The sequence below is a fragment of the Lontra canadensis genome, unplaced genomic scaffold (genome assembly GCF_010015895.1).
Source record: "Lontra canadensis isolate GAN:19392208 unplaced genomic scaffold, GSC_riverotter_1.0 scaffold4, whole genome shotgun sequence".
Lineage (NCBI taxonomy): Eukaryota > Metazoa > Chordata > Mammalia > Carnivora > Mustelidae > Lontra > Lontra canadensis.
In genome coordinates, this window is record NW_022630998.1 from 15,751,565 (window position 1) to 15,778,018 (window position 26,454).

The 26,454-nt window shown below is 36.4% G+C and overlaps 1 long non-coding RNA gene across 1 annotated transcript in view; it reads left to right on the plus strand.

Moving 5' to 3' along the window:
* LOC116860038 overlaps positions 1–26,454 on the plus strand; it is a 233,126-nt gene that overhangs the window by 98,643 nt on the left and 108,029 nt on the right. The window lies entirely within an intron of this gene.

The window sequence follows — 26,454 nt, forward strand, 5'->3', positions numbered from 1 at the left end:
ACTGGAAGAGATTGTGCTGAGTGAAATAAGTCAAGCAGAGAGAGTCAATTATCATATGGTTTCACTTATTTGTGGAGCATAACAAATAGCATGGAGGACATGGGGAGATGGAGAGGAGAAGGGAGTTGAGGGAAATTGGAAGGGGAGGTGAACCATGAGAGACTATGGACTCTGAAAAACAATCTGAGGGTTTTGAAGGGGTGGGGAGTGGGAGATTGGGGGAGCCAGGTGGTGGGTATTAGATTGCATGGAGCACTGGGTGTGGTGCAAAAACAATGAATACTGTTATGCTGAAAAGAAATTAAAAAAAAAAGAATTGTTGAGAAAAAGTCATACTTGTTATCTATATCTATTCTGATCACATTCACTATAAATCTTTCTGTTTCTCTTTCACATTCTTCCAGTGATGCAAGTATTGCAAACATGACCTATTCCAGTCCAACATTTAAGTTTCAAATTGGAGATTTCTTTGGCCATGGCAATCTTTTACAGCTTAATTAATAGCAGTCCATATGAGTTGTTGGATTTTCCCAAAATTTCTAATTAACATATCCAGAGAAAGCAGTATATTTTGCTCTACCTGAGACTACTCCCATAGTACTCTCAGCTTAAAATTGTGTTTTCTTTGTGTTTTGTGACCTCTTTTTTTCACCTTCTAGCGCAAGTAAACCATTTTTATTTTTCCATGATAGAATGCCACTGTTTTAACAGAAAAGTCCAAATTTATCTTCTTACCTGCAGAATAATTAATGATCTTGGATGAAGTTTATGTTTTTTTATTTCATTATTTACCTCTTTGTAACTCTTTGACTTTTAATCTTCTCAGAAATATCTTTACCAGCTGACTTATCCTTTTGAATTACTTCTTCATCTCTAATAATTCAGCAGTCCTGAAGTTCTTTAGGTATCGCTCTACAAAATTCGTACCATTGGGAAAATATCTCAATAATGGAAACATAGAATGCCTCCTGGCACTCTTCTAGGAAATGTTCCTTAGTTGAGTGTCTTTTGTGGATCTCGTATTAACTAGAGTCTTTTGGACTAATTCATGAGTCCGTCTTTGCCAAACCTGCCTAGTGTTGAATTCTTTGTCCTTAATCAAATAATGTTCTCCCTATCTCTTAATAAAAATAAAAAGTTGTGGCAGAAATAGGTCATTCACTGTAAATCATAACCTCTTTCAAATGTCCCTTGGTCGTGTTTAAGCTTGTGCTGATAGATTCCTTCTGTTTGAAAAAATAGGTAATACAGGTTTACACGCACGCAAAAATATTTGCATTTGGATTGTCTGCAAATACACAATTGTGAAATGATGTGTATGGATTTTAAGTCTTTTTAGTGTGAATACTATGCTTATTTAGAAGAATGACTTGGTTATTGCTTCAAGTAGAAAATGAGACCCAACAGTCTTGGAGAGAAGCTCATCTTCATTATAGCAATAAACGAAGTGCGAGCTCCAGAGAGGAAACCAGGAGGCTGAAGGGAGGAGTAGAGATTAAAGGGATGTGGGGTATGAGAGCCAATTAAGATTCTGGGATGTCACAAATATTTATTAAGAACCTGCTATGTTTCTGGCATTATTCCAGTTACTGCAGACATAAGAGTGACATTTCTAATTTTCAGTGGCCTGACATCCTATTAGGCAATAAAAGACAACAAACAAGTAATTGAACAGAAACATTTCAGAAGGTAACAGGTACAATGAATAAAATAAAACAGGGCAATGCAGTGAAGAAAGAAAGTAGGGATCTCTTTGGGACAGGTGGGCCAAGGAGCACCTGGGTAGCTCAGTCCACTGAGTGTCTATCTTGGTTTTGGCGTGGGTCATGATCTCAGGGTCTTGAGATAGAGCCCCCCGTGGGCTCTGCACGCTCAGCAGAGAGTCCGCTTGAGAGTCTCTTCCTCTCTCCCTGCCCCCCCCCCCAATAAATAAATCTTAAACAAACAAAAAAACTGGTGGGCTGACATGTATCCCTATGGAGGCATCCTGGGAAGAGTGTCAGAGAAGGAATAGCTCTGTGCTGTGTGCAAGCTTCCAGACTGAGATCCACCAACCATCAGTGTTTAATGTATGTAATGCAATATTTAATACGGGAATCAAAACCTGTATCTGGAGTTCATGGTAAGATCACGATGGTGGGAGGAATACAGATCATGAGGAATTTGCAGCTTGGAAGGCAAAAAAAAGCCAGTTACAGGAAGATCCGGGGGAAGTGCCTTACGGGGAATTTGGCTCCAGAGTCACACTGTATTCATCTGTCATACTTGCCTGTTATTTAATTGCAAGAATCTTAACATATTTATAATGCTGTCCAAATGATTAGGGAGAAAGAGAAAGTCCAATATAGATGTGTATATAAGAAACTGCATTTTAATCTAGCACTAAACACTATTAAATGTTCTTAAAAGCACTAAAAAGCTTAGCATACTAATTATGATATATAAAATATGCCAAACAGATGTTTGGTGTGGGGTGCATGTGTGTGTGTGTGTGTGTGTGTGTGTGTGTGTATGTGTGTGTGTACGTACGTGTTTGTGTGTTTGCTTCAGATTTTTCTTTTAGCTAAGGAAAAGAAAATTGAGGGAGTGAGTAATAGAGATAAAAACTAATAGAATAAAGGGACGCTACTGGCCTTGCTATCTGAATTACTCCACTACTTGTTAGCTCTGTAACAGCTGGGCAAGAAGTTAATAAAATAGTTTCATCATATCTAAAATGTATCTAAATAAGTTGCATAGGGTTTGGTAAAGAATATATAAGGTTGTATAGTGATGATTGTAACCATGATAAAGAGAACCACTAAAATGATATGTTGTTATTTAGAAAATAGATTGGGTCCAAATTTCAGCTTTTCCATTTACGAGTTTTACTGCATACTCACCTTGAGGAAGCCACATAACTTCTTCAAATTTCAGGGTTTTCAGACTTAACAAGGGGTGATCTCAATCCTCCTGTTCTTATATATGGAGCATGTATTCAGTTTTTCAATAAAAGCATGAATTGGAGCCAGTCTGGTATTGTCAAGGAGATGCTAGCTTATTGGTTACCCTTTCCTTTTATGGCACTTCTTTTTCGAACACTCGGTTTTCAAGCACCATTAGGAGAGTAAGGAGTTTAAGTTCATTCACTTTCTCCTTTTCGTTAGCTTTTACAAGTTTGTTATCAAAGTTTGTTACTTGTGAGCAAATTGAATCTCAAGGATTTTCTGAAAATTTTAACCTTTAAAAAAATCTGGTTCTTGATGCCAAACAAGCTGGCTCTATTATATTTCTTCTGTTCTCACAACCTTAGGAAATAAATAGAAAGGTCACAAAAGTAGCCGTAAAGAAAAATACTTCCACAGCTCAAATGTTGACATTCTCTGCCTGTCTGAATCCCTCCACTGTTTTAAATAGGGAGGTTAAATGTGTGGTTTATTTTATAAGCTGTAGCCAGAGTAGCTAGGAGCAGCACTATGTAGGACAGCCACCTCTTTTTAGAAAAACCACTCATCTCTGTTAAATGCTTTACTCTCATCGGCTCTTACCAGGGCTTGTTCTTCTCATTCTGATCAAGTGGGCCCTGCAATCTGAAATTACAAGAAAAGGATCCTTCACTTAACGACATCATATTCCCCTGGGGAATCACCTGGTGGCACATCTTGCCCTTTTGGGTTTGCATTGAGGATATGGGAGTGCACTGGAGGCTGTCTAATAGTGAAATACTTTGTTCTTAAAAGCTCTAACACTGACCCCAGAATTAATCCAGAGGAGGCTGGAGAAGGACATCTTAGCGCCAATTTCTGCACTACATCAAATTCAGTATTCTGTTTGTATTTCATTACGGTATCAAAGAACGCTCAATCCCCAATGTATAGGCCAGCTAATAGGTTACAGGATGGCTCTTGTTCACCAGTAACTTAGTGCATCTCCCAATATAGAACAGCTGGTATCACAACAGCAGGTAATAGTTCTGTCTCTGTCCGATGCTCTCGTCTGAGCCTGCGGTAGCATGATATAACTGAATTTACAAAGGCGCAGCTCAAGACATCAGTGAAATCTCTGTTACACAAGTACTACATTTCGTACAGTTATTTGTTCAGAATTCTGATGTATATTCTGCATATAAACATTTCTACCTTAGTCCTTGTAATACAAGTAAAATGCCAAGGTGGCCCAAATCCATAAAATCAAACTGAGAAATTTTAACATTCGAAGTACAATCTGGGCTTGTAGCTCTGAATATAAACATGGAAGAGACAAGCATTATTTGCTCTCTCTAGGAAGAGACTGTCTAACGAGCAGTGTCTGTACAGTAAAGGTTAGAAGATACTGCTCTCTTATTTAGAATGGATTGTTGCCATCCCAAGTGAAAACAAGGGGATTAAGTTATGCATTTTGAATTTGAACCATGGTATACTCCAGTAGCCCACAAGATTAAGAGCAGGAAATAACTATAAAATCCCATTTTGTTGTATTAAGAAAACCCATTTAAGAGTGTACACAGAAAATACAGGATCTTTGTGTGTGTGTTTGAGGAAAACCTTTTGAAGTGACAGTAATTCTTGAAAAAAGGAACAGGCAAGTTCGTAATATCACTGTGCTCACAACAGATAGCAGATCATGCGACAGAAGAATCTAGAAGTATACAGACACAGAAAATGGTAATTCCTGAGTCTGAATTTACAGATACATTATAAATTAAATGACAGTTTAAATTAAATGGCGATGATTCTATTATTTAATACCACACTTTGAAAAATCTAGGCAGAGAAGCAAATGGGGTATTTTTTTTTAATAAATTGCTCAAATGCACACAAGTGACCATATTATTATACAGCGATGGAGAGTACCAGAAAAAGATGAGAAGAACCCCATAATAGAAGTCCAGGAATCAGGAAAAAAAATTCTGTAGTGCTATCAAGTAAAATAGCTATCAACTTGAAGACCTCACCAATACCTATAGAAGAATGAGTAGATAGCAGTATCTTTGGTATTTATGGATTTTGTGTATGGTTGACATTCTGAGAACTTAAAATAACTTTAAATCTAAAATGTTTGTGAAAATTCTACATTATTGTCTATAAAATTCAAGTTACATTACCTCTCAAAGTATTATAATACTGGTATTAAAATAGGAGAGTTCTTTTGTATTTATGCATAAAATGGTATTCTAAGTAGCTAAGGAAAGTAACTTCCAGAGAGGAAGAGGTTGTTATTAAACCCATTTCGACCTATTTATTTTTTATTCTAACATTGTAATGTTTGCAGCATACTTGTGTTCAAAGTGGTCAAGTATGTTCTCTCTTAAACAAATAGCACAGATTGAAAACATTACTTGACTATCTTTGAAAATATTATTTAGTCCATTTTAATATTTATAGTAGAAGAGAGAGTTGCTTTAAATATGTTCTGTTCAACTTGTTTTCAGTCTCAGTGGGTAGTAAAACAAAATAGTAATTTTGTTGGAAGAAAATAGAAATCAATTGGATGCATTAACTATCCTGTATGCTGTGAATTGAAAGACTTGCTTGAAATAATGTGCTTTCAACAATGCTATCTGATCTTGAGGTTCACTCCTCTTGTACTTGGTCATTTAAAACTTCAGCTACATACATGTATTGAAAGCGTGAATGTTATTTATTTAGGTGCAGTATACTAATCTCAGGATAAATCTAAATCCAATTTAGAGATGATTTGATTTTTATAGACATCTAGGTAAGAGAAACAGATAAATCATTATGTATACCACCTCAGTTGTCATGGGCAGTGGATGAAAATAAAGCGTTTTGCTCGTGAACTGATTTTTGGTCCAGTTATCAGTTCTGATGATCGTTCTGGCGTTTATAGGAAATGGGCTTTATGTAGCACCTCTGTAGATTTTTATGGTTTAAAGCGCTCAGACCAGCCAGTAGAATCACTAATCTTACATTCAATCAAAAACTGTCTTATATGGCTATTTTATGTATTAAATGCTATTAAATGCTTTAAAGCAGAGAAGAACAATCTATTCCAAAGAAGTATACAAAGGTAGACAAAATTGTCTTGGGTCATTACACATGACATTTTAGTGTTTGCTCTGTACACAATGGGAAAGCTATTTAGGTTCAGAAGAAAGAAAGAAATGGCAAGCACAGTCAGTCTTTTAGTGAAAACACATTTACTTTCTTCAGTGCATTTAGGAATAGTATTCCATAAACTGAGAAATGATTACTCCCTTTGGTACACCATTCAAAATTTGGGTCTGGGGTAGGATAAACAGGATTCTGAGCAATGAATTTATTTAGCAATTTCCATAACCATAAACAGAAAATTTATACAATCTAAGTATCCAGAATGTTCTATCAAAATGGTTAGTCTGTGATAACTAAAATGAAGGAGGATCTACTAGTTCAGCCACAGAATACAAATTTGTCTAAAGAAAGAGAGCTTACATAGTTCATAAAGTAACTTTACTTTTGTAAATTTTTTTAAAAAGATTTTATTTATTTCACACACACACACACACACACACACACGGGCAGCACAAGCAAGGGTAACAGCAGAGGGAGAGGGAGAAGCAGTCTCTGCACAGAGCAGGGAGCCTGATATGGGGTTTGATCCTAGGCCCCTAGGATCGTGACCTGAGCCAAAAGCAGAAGCTTAACCCACTGAGCCGCCCGGGTGCCCCTATAAAGCAATTTTAAATACACAAAGTTGCTGTTTAAATAAGAATGTACTGCAGGGAGCCAAGTGAGTTGTCAGTCCTGAAGACACGGAAAATAGATTTGAATTGGAGAGAATAGCTATGAGCCATGAAACAGGAATATTAGTTACATTTCAGGTATAAATGAAATTATTTAGGGGTGGTGGTTTCAAATGAGATGATAAACAGTAATTATATGACAAGAAGAATAATTTTGGATGGATAAATTGAAAGCTAGTGCTTATGGGGCTGTCCAACCCTGAATCCTGTGTTGTTGGAACCTTACAGTGTTGGTCTCAATTCTCACAGCCCCTCATTTGTAGGCCTTTATTCCCATTTACTGGATAAGGACATTGAAGCTCCCTATACACCACATTGTCATTGTGTTGTGAGTCATAATGTGTGTCTGTGTATTTCTGTTATGGGGCTTTTGATTTCCCATTCATCAATCTGTCTACCTTTATGCCAGTGTTACACAGTCTCATGTCTTCTAGCTTCATAATAAGTATTAGGTTTAATAATGAAAATCATGCAAAACTGTTTCCTCTTCCCCCTCCTTCTCAAAGAATTTTATCATTCTTCTCAGTCTTTTAGTGTTATATATTCCCTATAAATTTAGATCGAGCTTGTCAATTTAAGCTACAGATCTTGCCAGCACGTTCATTTATTTTTCCATAAATTTAAAAATTATCATAGAGGAAGTTAGTGTCTTTTTTTTTTAAGATTTTATTTATTTATTTGACAGACAGAGACCACAAGTAGGCAGAGAGGAGGAGAAGCAGTCTCTGCACTGAGGCAGGCAGAGAGGCAGGCAGAGAGAGAGGGAGGAGGAAGCAGGCTCCTTGCTGAGCAGAGAGCCAGATGCAGGGCTCAATCCCAGGACCCTGGGATCATGACCAGGACCCCGGGATCATGACCTGAGCCGAAGGCAGAGGCTTTAGCCCACTGAGCCACCCAGGAGCCCCTAGGAAGCTGGTATCTTTAAACTTGTCCTTCCTGTCTGTAAATGTAATCTATTTCTCCATTTATTTAGGTGGTTACTTATTTCTCTCTCTCTTTTTTTTTTTTTTTTTTAGTTTTACTGTGACTATCTTGCTATACTTCATTAGATTTACTATTGCATATTTAAATTTGATGCTATTGTAATGATACTTTAAATTTTATTTCCCATTTATGTGGCTGGTATATTCAAATTGAATAGATATATTTTATCTTTCCCTTATAATCACTCTGCCAAATTCACTTAGTAAATTTAATATTTATTTATTATTTTGGATTTTCTTGGTACATTTTATTTTAATGGCAAATAATAATAGCATTAATTCCTCCCAAGCATTATGCTTTTTTCCCTCTTACTGCACAGGCCAGAACTTATAATATTTCATGGAAAAGTTCTGATAATGGGCATGCTTATTTCACTCTAGATCTCAAGTTTCAATATTTCAAAATTTTGTAGGCTATCAGACTAATTCTTTATCAGGTTAAGGAAATTTCCATTACCCTTAGATGGGAAAGTTTAGGAAAAATGTTTCTGTGGTCCACTCTAACTTAGAACTGTTCAGGGAAGTATCCTGGAAAACCTAGTCCAGCTGGACTAAATTAATATAATATAAACCCAGCATGATATCTGTCTCTTTTATTAAATCATGAGTTTTATGAGGTAGAAATCTTAGTTTCTGTCCATTTTTTTATCCTCAGTGCTTAAGGTTTGCCACATAGCAGACACTCAACAATAATGCATTAATAAATAAATATTGAAAAAAATTGCTAGTGGTAAAAAGTCATGTTCAGAGATATAAAACACATTTTAAAAAATAAATCATGACAATTTGTTAAAATTTATTGCATTTTGAAGTCTATACACAGGTGTGGATGAGGTAGATAGAAATTACTAACATCACTATCGTGTGTGATGTTTGTGGGTATGTTTTACTTTACTTGGTGTATATATAATGTAAATTTTCTACCTAAAAGAAACAAAGATTATGTTTTAAAAAATGCATAAAACCCCTACAACTTAATATTTTCCAAAGTTAACTCATCAGATTCTCAATTTCCTTTCATTAGATAATATTATAAATCTTCCAAGTTGAAAATAATTTTTTACCATCATCTTACTGTTTATCAAAAGCTTATATTCTACCTCTTGATTCTTACTTTTTTCCCAACTACTATTCCTATTCCTTATAACCTCTTTGAAATTGACCTTATAGTATCTCAGAAATTATCTTTGAAACCATCATATGGACTAGAGCGTATGTGTTTTTCAGTAGGTGTCAAGGGTAGTGTGAGGAGTAATGGAAGGGAAGGAGCATTAGTCACTTAGGTGAACAGGTAAAGTTTATACACTTTCACAAGCACAATGCTAGAGATATGCCTGTATATCTGTAGTTTGCTCCTGTAGTTTGCTTAATACGACCTGGTTAGGGAAGATTCCAAGATTTCTCTTAGGATGCTTTTTTGGAATGACATTGATATGTAGTTTTTCAAGATAAAATAGCTTTTTTACTCTGCTGATAATCATCATTAATACTTTTATCTCTCTGGGTCCAGATGAAAAATAGAGAAGGCCAACAACATTTATTTTAATGAGCAAAACTTAATATAAAGAAAGGAGGAGAATGGGATTGGGGGACCAAACAGGTAAAAAGGTGAAACCCAGGTAACTGTGATAATGATGCGTGAAGAAGCAGCCAGCTCTATGAGGAAGGGAACAACAGAAGAGATTGCAGTTACCAGAACCCAGAAGCTTAGGAGATCCTCAAGGAGCAGGTATCTGGATTTCTCAGGAAGGGATCCCAGCCAGGTGTCACTGAGGAGAACAAGAGGAGATGGGTTCTGTGACTATGGGAAAACACTAGAACTGACACCAATGAGAAATGCGGTTCTCAGAATCTCAACCCCAGCATCACAGAACAGAATATGGAGTGTGGCTTAGCAGCTGCGGTTCCTTACCTTCGTAATCGGTACAATTCTCAATTTAATTTTTCTGAAAAGAATAAACAAAAGAAATAGAAATTACATTCATTGAAATCCCCCCTACTCAAAAAAATAATAATAATTGATAATGTTTGGGTAAATATTTCAAATATTAAGCCAAACACATAGCACTTTGCAGCTGTAGTACAAACTTCTAATTTAACCAGGTCTTAGTTATGGACGCTGATGTATTCAATGAATAATATGTTATGTATTGCTTTCCATGTCAGTAATTTAAATATACACTGTCATTTTAGTGACTGGCTAGTATTCTATTATATAAGCATACTCTAAGTTACCATTCTACTACCCTAATTATGTTTTTTAGGCAAATTTCATTTTTTCACCATTACCTATATAAATGATAGTATATAGATAATACATAGGGACAGAAGCTAGTGGGCATGTACAATTATCTACCTAGTATTCATTTCCTTCTTTGTTAAAACAATTTTCTCAAGTGTGGCTGACTCACAGCATTACATTACATATGGGTGTACACCACAGTGATTAAGCTTCTCCATATGTTATGCTTTTCTCACCAGAAGTGTAGCTACCATCTCTCACCATTGAAAGCTGTTAGAATATCATTGACTATACTCCCTCTGCTGAGTCTTTTATTCCATTGATCTATTTATTCCATACCTGGAAGCCTGTCTTTCCCATTCCTTTTGCTCATCACACTGTCCCCTCACCCAAGTATAAATTTCTATTTGAAAGATAGCTAGGACAAATTATATCCAAGTTTTATGTGATACACAGTGTTAAATTGCCCTTCAGAAGCTTTGGAACAATTACATTTTTATAAATTTTACAAATTTGGGGGCTTTAAAACATGTATTTTTTTCTATATTACCAAACATGGGTTTATCAATGTACATAATTTTAAAAAATGCAATAATTCAAAATGTCATATGCTTAAAATTGGGATTTACTAGTAAAGTTAAACATATTACAAATTTTTATCTTTTCTCACATTTTTGTTTTTAGTATGAGATTTGTCTTTTCATCAACATTGTCCATGTTCCTAAAGAAGGACTAGATTTACACATGGACCTGAGGACAGTTTTAGAAAGTTAGCAATATCTGTTGCTGCAAATTTTTTTTTTTTACCAAGTTAGTCTTTAGACTTTGTATTTGTTTTATAGTTCATCTTTAGAATTTCTTTGCCATGATGATTATAATTTTTGAAGATCACACCTGTCATTTTCATTATTATTTATTTGATTTGGGATTTTTGGCTACATTTACTCATATCTTTTCTACTCTAAGAAAAATAAAATTACAAATAATAAATACATATATTGTTTCAACAGACTTACTTTCTTAATCACCTTTCCTGATCATTTATTTATTTATTTGATTTAATTTTTTTCCGTGTTCCAAATTCATTTATGCACCACACCCAGTGCTCCATGCAATACATGCCCTCCATAATACCCAGAACCAGGCTCACACCACCCATCACACCCCCTCCAAAACCCTCAGTTTGTTTCTCAGAGTCCACAGTCTTTCATGGTTTGTCTCCTCCTCCGATTTCCTCCAACTCACTTCTCTCCATCTCCCAATGTCCTCTGTGTTATTCCTTATGCTCCACAAGTAAGTGAAACCATATGATAACTGACTCTCCTTGACTTATCTCACTCAGCATAATCTCTTCCAGTCCCATCCATGCTGATACAAAAGTTGGGTATTCATCCTTTCTGATGGAGACATGATGCTCCACTGTATATATGGACCATGTCATCTTTTTTTTTTTTTAAGGATTTAATTTATTTATTTGACAGAGATCACAAGTAGGAGAAATACAGGCAGAGAGAGAGAGGAAGAAGCAGCAGACTCCCTGCCAAAGCAGAGAGCCCAATATGGGACTCGATCCCAGGACGCTGGGATCATGACCGGAGCTGAAAGCAGACGCTTTAACCCACTGAGCCAGCCAGGCGCCCCTGGACCATGTCATCTTTATCCACTCATCTGTTGAAGGGCATCTTGGCTCTTTCCAAAGTTTGGCAACTGTGCCTGTTGCTGCTATGAACACTGGGGTACAGATGGCCCTTCTTTTCACTACATCTGTATCTTTGGGGTAAATATCCAGTAGTGAAATTGCAGAGTCATAGGATAGCTCTATTTTTAATTTTTAAAGGAATCTCCACACTGTTTTCCAAAATGGCTGCACCACCTTGTGTTCCCACCAACAGTGTAAGAGGGTTCCCCTTTCTCCGCATCCTCTCCAACACATGTTGTTTCCTGTCCTGTTAATGTTGGCCATTCTAACTGGTGTAAGATGGTATCTCAATGTGGTTTTGATTTGAATTTCCCTGATGGCTAATAATGATGAACATTTTTTCATGTGTCTGATAGCCATTTGTATGTATTCTTTGGAGAAGAGTCTGTTTATGTCCAATGCCCATTTTTCGACATAATTATCTGGGTTTTTTTGGGTGCTTAGTTTGAGGAGTTCTTTATAGATCTTGGATATCAGTCCTTTCTCTGTAGTGTCATTTGCAAACATCTTCTCTCATTCCGTGGGTTGCCTCTTTGTTTTGTTGACTCTTTCCTTTGCTGTGCAGAAGCTTTTGATCTTGATGAAGTCCCACAAGATCATTTTTGCTTTTGTTTCCTTTGCTTTGGAGACATGTCCTGAAAGACATTGCTATGGCCAATGTCGAAGACGTTACTGCCAATGTTCTCCTCTAGGATTTTGATAGATTCCTGCCTCAGGTTGATGTCTTTCATCCATTTTGAGTTTATCTTTGTGTATGGTGTAAGAGAATGGTTGAGTTTCATTCTTCTATACATAGCTGTTCAATTTCCCCAGCACCATACATTGAAGAGACTGTCTTTTTTCCACTGGATATTTTTTCCTGCTTTGTCAAAGATTAGTTGACCCTAGAGTTGAGGGTCCATATCTGGGCTCTCTACTCTGTTCCACTGGTCTATGTGTCTGTTTTTGTGCCAGTACCATGCTGATCACAGCTTTGTAGTAAAGCTTGAAATCAGGCAACGTGATGCCCTGAGCATTGCTTTTTTCTCAACATTTCCTTAGCGATTAGAGGTCTCTTCTGGTTCCATACAAAGTTTAGGATTGTTTGTTCAACTCTTTAAAAAATGCCAGTGGAATTTTGATTGGGATGGCATTGAAAGTTTAGATTTCTCTGGGCAGCATAGACATTTTAACAATGTTTATTCTTCTGATCCATGAGCATGGAATGCTTTTCCATCATTGTGTGTCCTCTTCAATTTCTTTCATGAGTGTTCTGTAGTTTCCTCGAGTAGAGATCCTTTACCTTTTTGGTTAGGTTTATTCCCAGGTATCTTATGCTTCTTGGTGCTATAGTAAATGGAAACAATTCTCTAATTTCCCAATCTTTTCATTGTTAGTGTATAAGAAAGCATCTGATTTCTGTGCACTGATTTTGTATCCTGCCACATTATTGAATTGTTGTATGAGTTCTAGTAGTTTGAGGGGTGAAATCTTTTGGGTTTTCCATATAAAGTATCATGTCATCTGCAAAGAGAGAGAGTCTGACTACTTCTTTGCCAGTTTGAATACCTTTTGTTTCTTTTTGTTGTCTGATGGCTGTTGCTAGGACTTCTAGTACTATGCTGAACAATAGTGGTGAGTGTTAACATCCTTGTCGTGTTTCTGATCTCAATGGCAAGGCTGTCAGTTTCTCCCCATTGAGAATGATAGTCGCTGTGGGTTTTTTATAGCTAGATTTTATGAAGTTGAGGAATGTTCCCTCTATGCCTATACTTTGAAGCATTTTTATCAGGAGCGGATGCTGTATCTTGTCAAATGTTTTTCTGCATCAATTGAGAGGACCATGTGGTTCTTCTCTCTTCTCTTATGGATTTGTTTTATCACATTGGTTGATATGCAAATGTTGAACCACCCTTGATCCCATGGATAAATTCCACCTGCTCATGGTGGATAATCATTTTTTTTTGTTTTTTTTTTTTTGTTTGGTTTTTGTTTTTTTGACAGAGAGAGAGAGAGATCACAAGGAGGCAGAGAGGCAGGCAGAGAGAGGGGGTAAGCAGGCTCCCCACTGAGCAGAGAGCCCTATGCAGGGCTTGATCCCAGGACCCTGAGATCATGACCTGAGCTGAAGGCAGAGGCTTAACCCACCAAGCCACCCAAGCGCCCTGGATAATCGTTTAATGTACTTTTTGGATCCTATTAGCTAGGATCTTGTTGAGAATCTTGGCATCCATATTCATCAGGGATATTGGTCTGAAATTTTCCTTTTCGGTGGGGTCTTTAACTGGTTTGGAGATCAGGGTAATGCTGGCTTCATTGAATGAGTCTGGAAGTTTTCCTTCTATTTTTAGTTTTTGAAAGAGCTTCAGGAGAATAGTATTATTTCTTCTTTGAACGTTTGGTAGAATTCTCAAGGGAATCCGTCAGGTCCTGGGCTCTTGTTTTTTGGGAGGTTTTTGATCACTGCTTCAATCTCATTACTAGATATTGGTCTATTCAAGTTGTCAATTGCTTCCTGATTCAGTCTTGCAAGTTTATAGCTTTCCAGGAATGCATCCATTTCATCTAGGTTGCTTAACTTATTGGCATATAACTATTGATAATAATTTCTGATGATTCTTTCTATTTCCTTGCTGTTAGTCATAATCTCACCCTTTTCATTCATAATTTTATTAATTTGGGTTCTCTCTCTTTTCTTTTGGATTAGTTTGGCCAGTGGTTTATCGATCTTATTGATTCTTTCAAGAAACCAGCTTCTGGTTTCGTTGATGTGTTCTACTGTATCTCTAGTTTCTATGTCATTGATCTCTGCTCTAATCTTGATGATTTCCCTTCTTGTGCATGGGTTGGCTTAATTTCTTGTTGATTTTCCAGTTCTTTAAGGTATAAAGAGAGCTGGTGTATTCTGGGTTTTTCCATGTTTTTGAGTGAGTCTTGAATGGGTATGTATTTCCCTCTTAGGACCTCCTTTGCTGTATCCCATAGGTTTTGGACTGATGTGTCTTCATCCTCATTGGTTTCCATGAATTGTTTAAGTTCTTTGATTTCCTGGTTGATCTAAACATTCTTAAGTAGGGTGGTCTTTAGCTTCCAAGTGTTTGAATTCCTTCTAAGTTTTTCTTATGGTTGAGTTCCAGTTTCAAGGCACTGTGGTCTGAGAATATGCAGGGAATCATCTCAATCTTTTGGTATCAGTTGAGCCCTGATTTGTGACCCAGTATGTCGCCTATTTTGGAGAATGTTCCATGTGTGCTTGAGAAGAATGAGTATTCTATTGTTTGAGGGTGGAATGTTCTGTATGTATCTATGAGGTCCATCTAGTCCAATGTGTCATTCAATGCTCTTGTTTCTTTATTAATTTCTGCTTGGATGATCTATTACTGAGAGTGGCGTGATAAGATCCCCTACTATTAATATTCATTCAAATCAATATTACTCTTTATCTTGGTTAACATTTGTCTTATGAAGTTGGCTGCTTCTGCATTGGGGGCATAAATATTTTAAATTGTTAGATCTTCTTGGTGGATAGACCCTTTAATAATAATGTAGTGTCCTTCTTTATCTCTGACTACAGTCTTTAGTTTAAAATCTATTTTATCTGATATGAGAATCATTACCCCAGCATTCTTTTGAGACCCACTGGCATGAAAGATTCTTCTTCATCCCTTCACTTTCAGTCTGGATGTATTTTTAGGTTTCAAATGGGTCTCTTGTTGAAAGCATATGACAAGTCCTATTGTATTATCCAATCTGCAACCCTGTGCTGTTTTATGGGAGCATTTAGGCCATTTACGTTGAGAGTAATTATTGAAAGACGTGTTTTTATTGACATCATGTTGCCTGTGAAGTCCTTGTTTCTATAGATTGTCTCTGTAAATTTCTGTTCTATGACACTCTTGGGTTCTTTCTTCTTTCATAGAATCCCGCTTAATATTTCTTGTAGTGACAGCTTGGTGGTCACATAATCTTTTAAACCTTGCTGGTCTTGGAAGTTCTTTATTTCTCCATCCATTTTGAATGCCAACCTTGCTAGATAAAGTATTCTTGGCCACATGTTCTCATTTAGTGCCCTGATTAGCTCTTGCCAGCGCTTTCAGGTTTCTGTGGATAGGTCTGACATTATTTGGACCTTCCTCTGTACATAAGGAATCTCTTCCCCCCAGTTCCCCTCAGAAGCTCTTGTCTAAAATTATGTTTCATCAGTCTCACAATCAAGTACCTCAAGGTCTTCCTACATTTGTTGATCTTGGGGGGTGTTCTTTCTGCCTGTAGGACACAAAGGCTGGTTCCTTTCCCCAGATTTGGAAAATTTTAATCTAGAATTTGGTCAGCTATATCTTCAATTCTTCTCTCTTTCTCCACCCCTTCATGGATCCCAAGAATTCTGATGTTGGAACGTTTCATGGTGTCATTTATTTCCCTAATTCTGTTTGTCATGGCTTCTAAGTTGTTTCTTCCATGCCTCCTCCTCCTTTTTTTCTATCAGTATGTCCTCTAGATCACTAATTCTATCTTCTGCTTTGGTTACCCTAGCTGTTAGAGTTTTTAGTTTAGATTGGATCTCATTGATAGCATTTTTAACTTCTCCCTGGGTGGCTTTCACTTCTGCCCTTTATGTTGTTACTAATGGTTTTCTCCAACCTAGCCATTGCCTGGATAATTTTTACCCTGAATTTCCTTTCAAACATACTGTTTATGTCCTTATCTAATAGTTCTCATGGAGAGGTAATGGTCTCTGAATTCTTTCTCTGTTGGGTGTTCCTCCTCCTAATCATTTTGTTGAGAGGTGGTTGAGGGAATATGTAACTGAATATATCAACCACGATCCAGGCAAGTTACACCCTGGAACATTTTGGAGCAATTGGAGATCACCACCAAAAAGAAAGAAAAAAGAGAGAGAAAGAGAAGACCCAGCCAGAATGAGCCTCCCAAAAAAGATAAAAGATATATATGGTATATAAACAAGAACGGACAAACTAAAAGACCGACAAAAGTAAATGATAATGAAAAAAAAAAAAGAACCCAGCCAAAATGAACCCCAAGGATAAGATTTATATAATACCAGTATAAAAACAAAAACACAAGAGACATTGACAGAAGAAAGAGATGGGAGGGTGGTTATAAATCCTCGATGTGGGTGAGGAATATTATATTTTGATTATTTCTGGTTGTATCTTGATATTTATGTTAAAGGACTCAACTTTCTAGAGATAAAGGGAGATTAAAACTGGTTTATATATAGGGGTAGTATTGATTAGGGAAAACAATTACCTTGACACATATCTATATGTATATTTAAAAAAATAGAAAAGATAAAGAAAAACACAGGTATATGTATGAAAAAAGTTCAAGTTAAAAGGTTATTATGGGGGGCACCTGGGTGGCTCAGTGGGTTAAAGCCTCTGCCTTCGGCTCAGGTCATGATCCCAGGGTCCTGGGATCGAGTCCCGAATCGGGCTCTCTGCTTAGCAGGGAGCCTTCTTTCTCCTCTCTCTCTGCCTGCCTCTCTGCCTACTTGTGATCTCTGTCAAATAAATAAATAAAATATTAAAAAAAAAAGGTTATTATGGAATATGTTGCATTAAAGCTCTAGTTGTAATGGCAAGTAGGTTAAAAAAATAGAAGAATAGTGAGAATTAGTTAAAAATAAAAGTTGTTTATCTATGAAATATACAGTTTTTAGGGCAATGATGGGAGCTTAATATATTGTTTTCTCCTGATGTTGGAGTTTTAGTTTTATAGGGACCCTGTGGTGGTTGTCCTCTCATTCTTTCAGCTGGCTTTCTGGGGGAGGGGCCTGTCGCATTGTTTTTCAGTCGGTCTTGGCTTAGGTTGAGTCTTCCTATTCCCTATGAAGGTGCTGAGCTCTCTAGAAACTAGTTTTTTTAGGATTTTGTTCTCTGGAGGTTTTTGTTCTTTAGTGGCTTTTGGGGCTTTTTGGAGGTTTAGTGGAAAGCAAACTGCACCTAGTCCTCCGTCTCAGAGAGAAGCCTCAGTCTGCTCCCCTCTAGGTGGTCTAGAGCACCCCAACTCCCCCTCTGCAAACTCCACTGAACTGTGCAACCTCCCACAGGCAGTGCACATTCCCAGCCACTGTCTCAGGGGTCACCCAAAGCACCCGCTTGTGTCTGCACCTCCATGCCTCTAAAACTTCAAACAATTTTGGTACAGGGAGCCCACTTCCAGTGGTTGCCTTTGCCAGGACTGCTGTCTGGGGTCCAGACCTCACAGTTGCAAAGGTCGCCGCCGAGGGGTCCTGACAAGAGATTGCATTGAGTTCGGGGTGGGGGCATCCAGAGCCTCAGCCAGTCTTAGAGACCTCTGCCTAGGGCCCACATGGAGCTCTCTCAGGTGAGGGAGGGGAGTGGGTCAGACCCGTTATGCAGCTCTCACAGAGTGGAAAAGGCTCTAGAGAGCACAGGCTGGCGCCCACATCAGACTCCTTTATGCGGGGTTGGGAGGATGCCCAACCGATTGGCGGTGCGAGCCACACAACCTGGGGCTCCAGGACCAGGAACTGGAGGTTCCTGCGTGGCACTCTCTCTGGCATGGGTGGTCGCCGATGGTGGCTGTCCTTGGTCCATGGGCTTAGACCCATGCCCATGACTGCCCGATTCCACCAGTTGCCCCTTAAGACCTTTTACTCTTTTTAAGTGCTCTTAACCAGACTCCAAGTTAATGCTGGTCCCCAAGAACAGGGCACTTTCGTATTGGGGTATTACTTTCCAATAGCTCTCTTCTGGTGGCTCCTTCCCCCTTCTGTTTATCCTCCTTATCAGTCCTTACATTCCCACTCCTCTTTACCTCTCCACTGACATCTTCTCCCCTCATAGAGATCCAGAGGTGTATAATCTTACATCTGAGGCTGATTTCATGGATGTTCAGAGTATTCTGCTAGATAATTAGCTCACTTTAGGGGACCGATTGAAGCAGGGTCTCCTACTTTGCCACCATCTTGTCCCAGTCTTTTCTGATTATTTAATAAAATATCACAAATTGTTGTCAAATGAGAATTGTTTAAGCCTTTTGAAAAAAAAACATTTTAATAATTACATATTAGAGCTTAAAGGCAAAAACAGTCTATTAAAGGAAAAAGAAAAAAGTGAATGTAGGAGGAAATATTTAAATATGAAATGGCAAATATCTAAAAACTCAAATTTATTGAATAGCATTTGTAAATATGGTTAGTTTTTACTCTAGACTGAGGGAATAAAATGATATGTTATAAAACAAATTATATAATACCCTTAATATTATTTAATTTCTAATAGAATATTGTAAGAAAAATTTTAAGTCAATATATACAAATGAAGGGTATATCTTAAAAGTTATGACATTAATATACTATCATACATTATATCTGTGCACTTACTAAGAAGTAGTTTGTTTTAACACTGAATATAAGAAGCAGTTGAGGAACTCAAATTGAACCAAGCAAGTGAGCACGCTTCACTTCTTTGGAAAAAAAAAATACAGGGGCGCCTGGGTGGCTCAGTGGGTTAAGCCTCTGTCTTCAGCTAGGTCATAATCTCAGGGTCCCATATCAGGCTCTCTGTTTAGCAGGGAGCCTGCTTCCCCACCCCCCCATATCTCTGCTTGCCTGTCTGCCTGCTTGTGATCTCTGTCAAATAAATAAATAAATAATCTTAAAAAATACATATTTTATATAAATATAAAGCATATATATGATATTTAAATTAAAGGAAGAAAATAGTTTAAACTTAATATAATCCTTATTAATAACCTCATAACATATGTAGAAACATAGTAACAACATAGAAGTAACAAATTCTTTTTAGGTTTGTTAAAATTATACATTAAAAATAATGTAATATTTGAATTATTTCATCAAGTTTTCTTTGTGGCACATAAACTATTTTTAAGGTCAAAAAATGATCACATAGAAATGCAATGGAAATAGTACATTTGCATTGTGTTTGAAGATAACTATGTATCAGTGTTGCAGAATCAAAAAATTCAGACTTGGAGACTCAGATTGAGAATTAAAGTTTCCTTACTATAGACAAGTGTTAGAAATGAATTGGCTTATAAGGAAGCATATTACAATTTCCTGATTTATAATAATGGATTCTAGAAAAAGTAAAACATTAGCATTAGAGGAGAAATCTGCTATTGAAAGAAAAACTATAGTTCTCTGGATTTCTCCTCCTTATACCTAAGCGTTCATAACCAAAATATAGCTTGGCTTTACATTTTTTTCAAAGTGCTTTTATCTTCCTGTGTGACAGTTAATACAAGGCAAATTTACACCTGAGGCTAAATGTTCTAGAAGAAAATTAATGTAGTTTCACATGCTTTTAAAAGCAATCCTTTTTTCCTTTTTTCTCCCCCCTAATGAGAGCAGTGACTTTGGAAATGAATCTAAGTAAAATAAGCTGTTTTGTGTTATTTTTTAAAGAGAAGCTAAATGTCTGCACATAAAAATATGTTTTCCTGTCTTTTGTAGTTGATTTGTTTGGAAAAATAATTTTTAGGAGAAACTTAATTTTGAAAATTAATATGTAATGAACCAAATAATAACTTCCCCATTGCCCCAAGGAAGTTATAGAGCACAAACTGAGGTCTCTTGTCATTACTGTTACTAGTGTGGAGAAAATAAATCAACTGCCGTTATTAATCCATGCCAACCTCATTTTTTATGGTTTTCATTGTTGTTATGAAATTATTAACTATAAAATGTATACATAAGCAATGTAAAACAAAATTAATATTTCATGTAAAATACATATAGGTGTACTTATATTTAGATATAGACATTACATACTATATACAATATAATGCAATAAAGTGAACAGTCTTCATCCACCACAGAATATGTAATTAAACTTCTAATCCATTGGTTACCTTTAAATTGGTATTTTTTCTGGCAGTAAGTCTTTGGACTATGTTGCTTGGAAAATTAATTTTGCATCTCCTTTTCTTTTTAGTAGAAGTATGATTGACTTATTACATTAGTTTCAGGTATAGTGTAATAATTTGTAATTTTATAGATTGCAAAATAAAAGGTCATCATAATAAGCCTTGTAAACATTCATCAACATACGCATAGTTGTAAAAAGTTTTTTCTTAAGGTAAGATATTTTAAGATTGGGGTGCCTGGATGGCTCAGTTGGTTGGGCCACTGCCTTTGGCTCAGACCGTGATCCCGAAGTCCTGGAATTGAGTCCTATGTTGAGCGTCCAGCTCCGCAGGGAGTCTGTTTCTCCCTCTGACATTCTCCCCTCTCATGCTCTCTCTTACTTTCTCTCTCTCTTTCAAATAAATAAATAAAATCTTTAAAAAATTTTTTTAAGGTCTACTCTCTTAGCAATCTTCAAATATGCAATACAATATTACTAACATAGTCACCATGATGTACATTATATTCCCATGATTTATTTATTTTATTCCTGGATGTTTGTAACTTTTGACCCCCCCCCCCTTAAGCCACTTTACCAGCACCCAACCCTTGCCTCTGGCAAATACCAGTATATTCTTCATATCTATGTGCTCTTTTTTATTTTGCTTTGTATTGTTTTTTAAGATTGCACATATATGTGAGGTCATATGGTGCTTTTCTTTTTCTGCCTGACCTGTTTCACTTAGCATAATGCCCTCAAGTGTCCAACCATGTTGTTAGAAATGGCAGGATTTTGTTCTTTTTTATGGCTGAATAATATTTATATTATATGATAATATTTATATTTAATATGTAAATATATATTTTATAGACATATATTCAAATATTTAATATATTTAATATGTATACATTATGTAAAATTATATATTATTAAATATATAAGTACTTATATTTTATATATAAAATTAGGTATAATTTCATGTCCCGACTACTATGAACAATGTTCTAATGAATATGGGAGTGTGTATATCTCTTTGAGCTAGTGTCTTAGTATTCTTCAGATAAATTTCCAAAGTGTAATTGCTGGCTAAAATGGTAGTTCTATTTTTTTTTTTTAAGGTTTTATTTATTTGAGAGAGAGAGAGACAGAATGACAGAGATAGCAACAGAGATAACAAGTGAGAGCATGAGTGGGGTGGAGGGAGAAGCAAGCTCCCACTGAGCAAGGACCCAGGACTGTGAGATCATGACCAGAGCTCAAGGCAGCTGCTAAACCAACTGAGTCACCCAGGTACCCCTGGTAGTTCTATTTTTAATTTTTTGAGGAATATCCATACTGTTTTCTATAGTGGCTACCCCCCTTTATAGTCCCAACAGTGTACAAGCGTTCTTTTTTTTCTCCATCTTTGCCAGCACTTCTTTTCTCTAGTCTTTTTGATAATTAGCTATTCTAACAGGTTATGAGGTGATACTTCATTATGGGTTTGGTTCGCCTGTCCCTAATGATCAGTGATGTTGATAACCTTTTAACTTGGCTATCTATATGCATTCTGTTATTCAGAAAAAATGTGTCTTATCAGATAAAGGGCTAGTATCCAAAATCTATAAAGAGCTTATCAAACTCAACACCCAAAGAAAAAATAATCCAATCAAGAAATGGGCAGAGGACATGAACAGACATTTCTGCAAAGAAGACATCCAGATGGCCAACAGACACATGAGAAAGTGCTCCACATCATTCGGCATCAGGGGAATACATATCAAAACCACAATGAGATACCACCTCACAGCAGTCAGAATGACTAAAATTCACAAGTCAGGAAATGACAGATGGTGGCGAGGATGCGGAGAAAGGGGAACCCTCCTACACTGTTGGTGGGAATGCAAGCTGGTGCAACCACTCTGGAAAACAGCATGGAGGTTCCTCAAAAAGTTTAAAACAGAGCTACTTTACAACCCAGCTATTGCACTACTGGGTATTTACCCTAAAGATACAAACATAGTGATCCGAGCGGGCATGTGCCCCTGAATGTTTATAGCAGCAATGTCCACAATAGCCAGACTATGGAAAGAACTTAGATGTCCATCAACAGATGAATGGATAAAGATGAATGGAGATATATATATATATATATATATATATATATATATATATATACATACATACACACACACATACACACACACATACACACACACACACAATGGAATACTATGCAGCCATCAAAAGAAATGAAATCTTGCCATTTGTGCGATGAGGTAGATGGAATTAGAGGGTATTATGCTTAGTGAAATAAGTCAATCAGAGAAAGACAACTATCATATGATCTCCCTGATATGAGGAAGTGGAGATGCAACGTGGTGGGGGGTTGGCCGATAGGACGAGAATAAATGAAACAAGATGGGATCAGGAGGGAGACAAATCATAAGAGACTCTTAATCTCACAAAACAAACTGAGGGGGGCCAGGGGGAGGGGGTAGGGAGTGGGTGATGGGGTTATGGACATTGGAGAGGGTATGTGCTATGGTGAGTGCTGTGAAGTGTGTAAACCTCGTGATTCACAGACCTGTACCCCTGGGACTAATAATGCATTATATGTTTTTGAAAAATTAAAAAAATAATAAAAATATGTCTATTCATTTCCATGTGCATTTTTAAATTGGATTGTTTGCTTGTTTTTTGCTTTTGAGTTGTAGGAGTTCGTTATACATTCTGGATATTCATCTCTCCTCAGATACATAATTTGCAAATATTTTCATTCATTCAGTAGGTGCCTTTTTGTTGTGTTGAATTATTATTTTTTGCTGTGCAAAAAGCATGTTATTTTTGCTTTTCTTGCTTTGGCTTTTGGTATCAAACCCAAAAAGTCATTGGCAAGACCAGGGGCAGAGAGCTTGCCAACTGTATTTTTTTAAAAAAACAAACAAACAAACAAAAACAAAACTGTTTTCGGTCTTATATTCAAGTCTTTAATCCATGTTGAGTTAGTTTTTGTGTATGGTTTTAGAGAGTAGTCCAGTTTCATTTTTTAACATGTGACTGTCCAGTTTTCCCAGTAATATTTATGGAAGAGACTGTCCTTTTCCCATTACATATTCTTGGTTTCTGTGTCATAAATTAATTGACCATATATGTGTGGGTTTATTCCTGGGCTCACCGTTCTGTGCCATTGGTCTATGTATCTGTTTTTATGACATTACCATACTGTTTTGATTACTATAGCTCTGTAATATAGTTTGAAATCAGGAAGCATGATGCCTCTACCTTCGATCATAAGAGTGTTTTGGTTATTTAGGATCTTCTGTTTTTCCATGCAAATTTTAGGATTCTTTGTTCTATTTCTTTGAAAAATGGTATTAGAATATTGGTAGGGATTTCATTGAATCCAAAGATTGCTTTGTGTAGTGTGGATATTTTCATAATAGTAATTCTTCTAGTCCATAAGCATGGAATATCTTTTTATTTGTGTCTTCAGTTTCTTTCATCAGTGTTTTATTGTCTTCACTGTGTAAGTCTTCTATGGCCTTGGATAAATTTATTTCTAGGTATGTTATTCTCTTCAATGCAAATACAAATGGGATTGTTTCCTTAATTTCTTCTGATAGTTTTTAATGAATGTATAGAAATGCAACTATGTTTAAAAATCAATTTTATATCCTGTATCATTACTGAATTTGTTAGTTCTACAGTGTTTCAATGGAGATATTAGGATTTTCTACCTACAATACCATGTCATCCACAAATAGCGACCATTTTAGTTCTTCCTTCCTGACTGGGGTGCCTTTTATTCTTCTTTCCTGCTCAGTTGCTCTGTGGAGCACTGCTAATACTGTGTTGAATAAAAGTGGAGAGAGTAGGCATCCCTGTCTTCTGCCTGATCTTAGAGAGAAAGCTTTCAGTTTTTACCATTGAGTATGATATTAGCTGTGGACTTCTCATTTTGTTGAGGTATGTTTCCTCTATGCCCACTATGTTGAGAGTTTTTATTATAAATGGGTGTTGAGTTTTGTCAAAAGCTTTCCTTCTATTGAGATGATAACAAAATATTTATATTTTTTTGTTAATGTTTCTATAGCATTGAGAGATTTGTTGATGTTGAGCCATTTTTCATCCCCATAAATAAACCCCAATTGATTGTGTTGTGTAACCCTTTTAATGTATTATTGAATTAACTTTGCTTATATTTTGTTGAGCTTTTTTGCAGCTATGTTCATCAGGGATATTGGCTTGTAATTTTTTTTTCTTTTTTTTCTTGAGGCATCCTTGTCTGGCTTTGGTCTCAGAGTAATACCTCATAAAATTAGTGTGGAAGTGTTCCCACCTTTGTTACTTTTTGGAAGATCTTGAGAAAGGTTGGTATTCATTTTTCTTTTTCGAGTACTTAGTAGAATTTACCAGTGAATTCTGGTCCTGGTCTTGGGCCTTTGTTTGGTGGGAAGTTTTTGTTTACTGATTAAATTTCCTTACTAGTAATTAGTCTGTTCAGATTTCTTTTTAATGATTTTATGTATTTATTTGAGAGAAAGAGTGTGCCTGTGTGAATACAAGTGTTGGGGGGGAGGGGAATAGAGGAAGGGAGAGGTACAAGCAGACTCTATGCTGAGCATAGAGCCCAACTTAGGGCTAGATCTCATGACTCTGACATCATGACCCAAACTGAAATCAAGAGCCAGTCGCTTAACTGACTGAGCCAGCCAGCTGCCCCTGTTCAGGTTTTCTATTTTTCATGATTCAGTCTTGATAAGTTGTATGTTTCTAAAAATGTATCCATTCCTTTTAGATTATTTAATTTGTTGGTGTATAGCTTTGCATAGTAGTCTCTTATTTTTTTTTAATTTTTTTTAAAGATTTTATTTATTTATTTGACAGACAGAGATCACAGGTAGGCAGAAAGGCAGGCAGAAGAGAGGAGGAAGAAGGCTCCCTGTTGAGCAGAGAGCCTGATGCGCAGGGCTCGATCCCAGGACCTTGGGATCATGACCTGAGCTGAAGGCAGAGGCTTAACCCACTCAGCCACCCAGGCGGCCCTAGTAGTCTCTTATGATCCTTTATATTTCTGGTATCCATTGTAATGTCTCCTCTTTCATTTTTTATTTTATTTATTTGAGCCCTCTTTTTTTTCTTGGTAAATTTGTCCATTTCATCTTTTCAAAGCACCAGCTCTTTTTTCATTAATCCTTTCTTTTTTTTAGTCTCTACTTCAATCATTTCTGTTCTGATTTTTTAATTTTTTTCCTTCTACTAACTTTGGACTCCATCTGTTCTTCTTAATCTAGATCCTTGAGATATAAGATTAGGTTGCTTATTTGAAATTTTCATGTTTTATGATATAGCCATTTATTGCTATAAAACTTCCCTCTTAAAACTGCTTTTGTGACCTCCTGTAAGTTTTGGCATGTTGTATTTCCATTTTCATATGTCTGGAGGCATTTTTAAATATTTCTCTTTTTGGTTTTTCTATTTATTCCATTAATCTATGTGTCTGTTTTGGTGGAACAGAATGGAAAAAATGAGAAATGAATCCACAACTATATGATTAATTTATCTTGACCAAGTAGGAAAGAATATCCAATGGGAAAAAGACAGTCTCTTTGACAAATGGTGTTGGGGAAAATAGCAACATGCAAAAGAATGAAACAATCATTTTCTTACACCATACACTAAAATAAATTCAAAATGATGAAAGACCTAAATGTGAGATGGGAAACTATCAAAATCCTAGAGGAGAACTCAAGCAGTAACTAATGTCTGATATTATCTGTAGCAAAACTTCTTACCAGGTATGTCTCCGGAGGCAAGGAAAACAAAAACTATTGGGACTACATCAAAATAAAAAGATTCTGTAAAGGGAAGGAAACAATCAGCAAAACTAAAAGGCAACCTGCAGAATGGGAGAAGATATCTGCAAATTATATATCTGATAAAACGTTAGTTTCCAAAATCTATGACGAACTGAAAAACTCAAT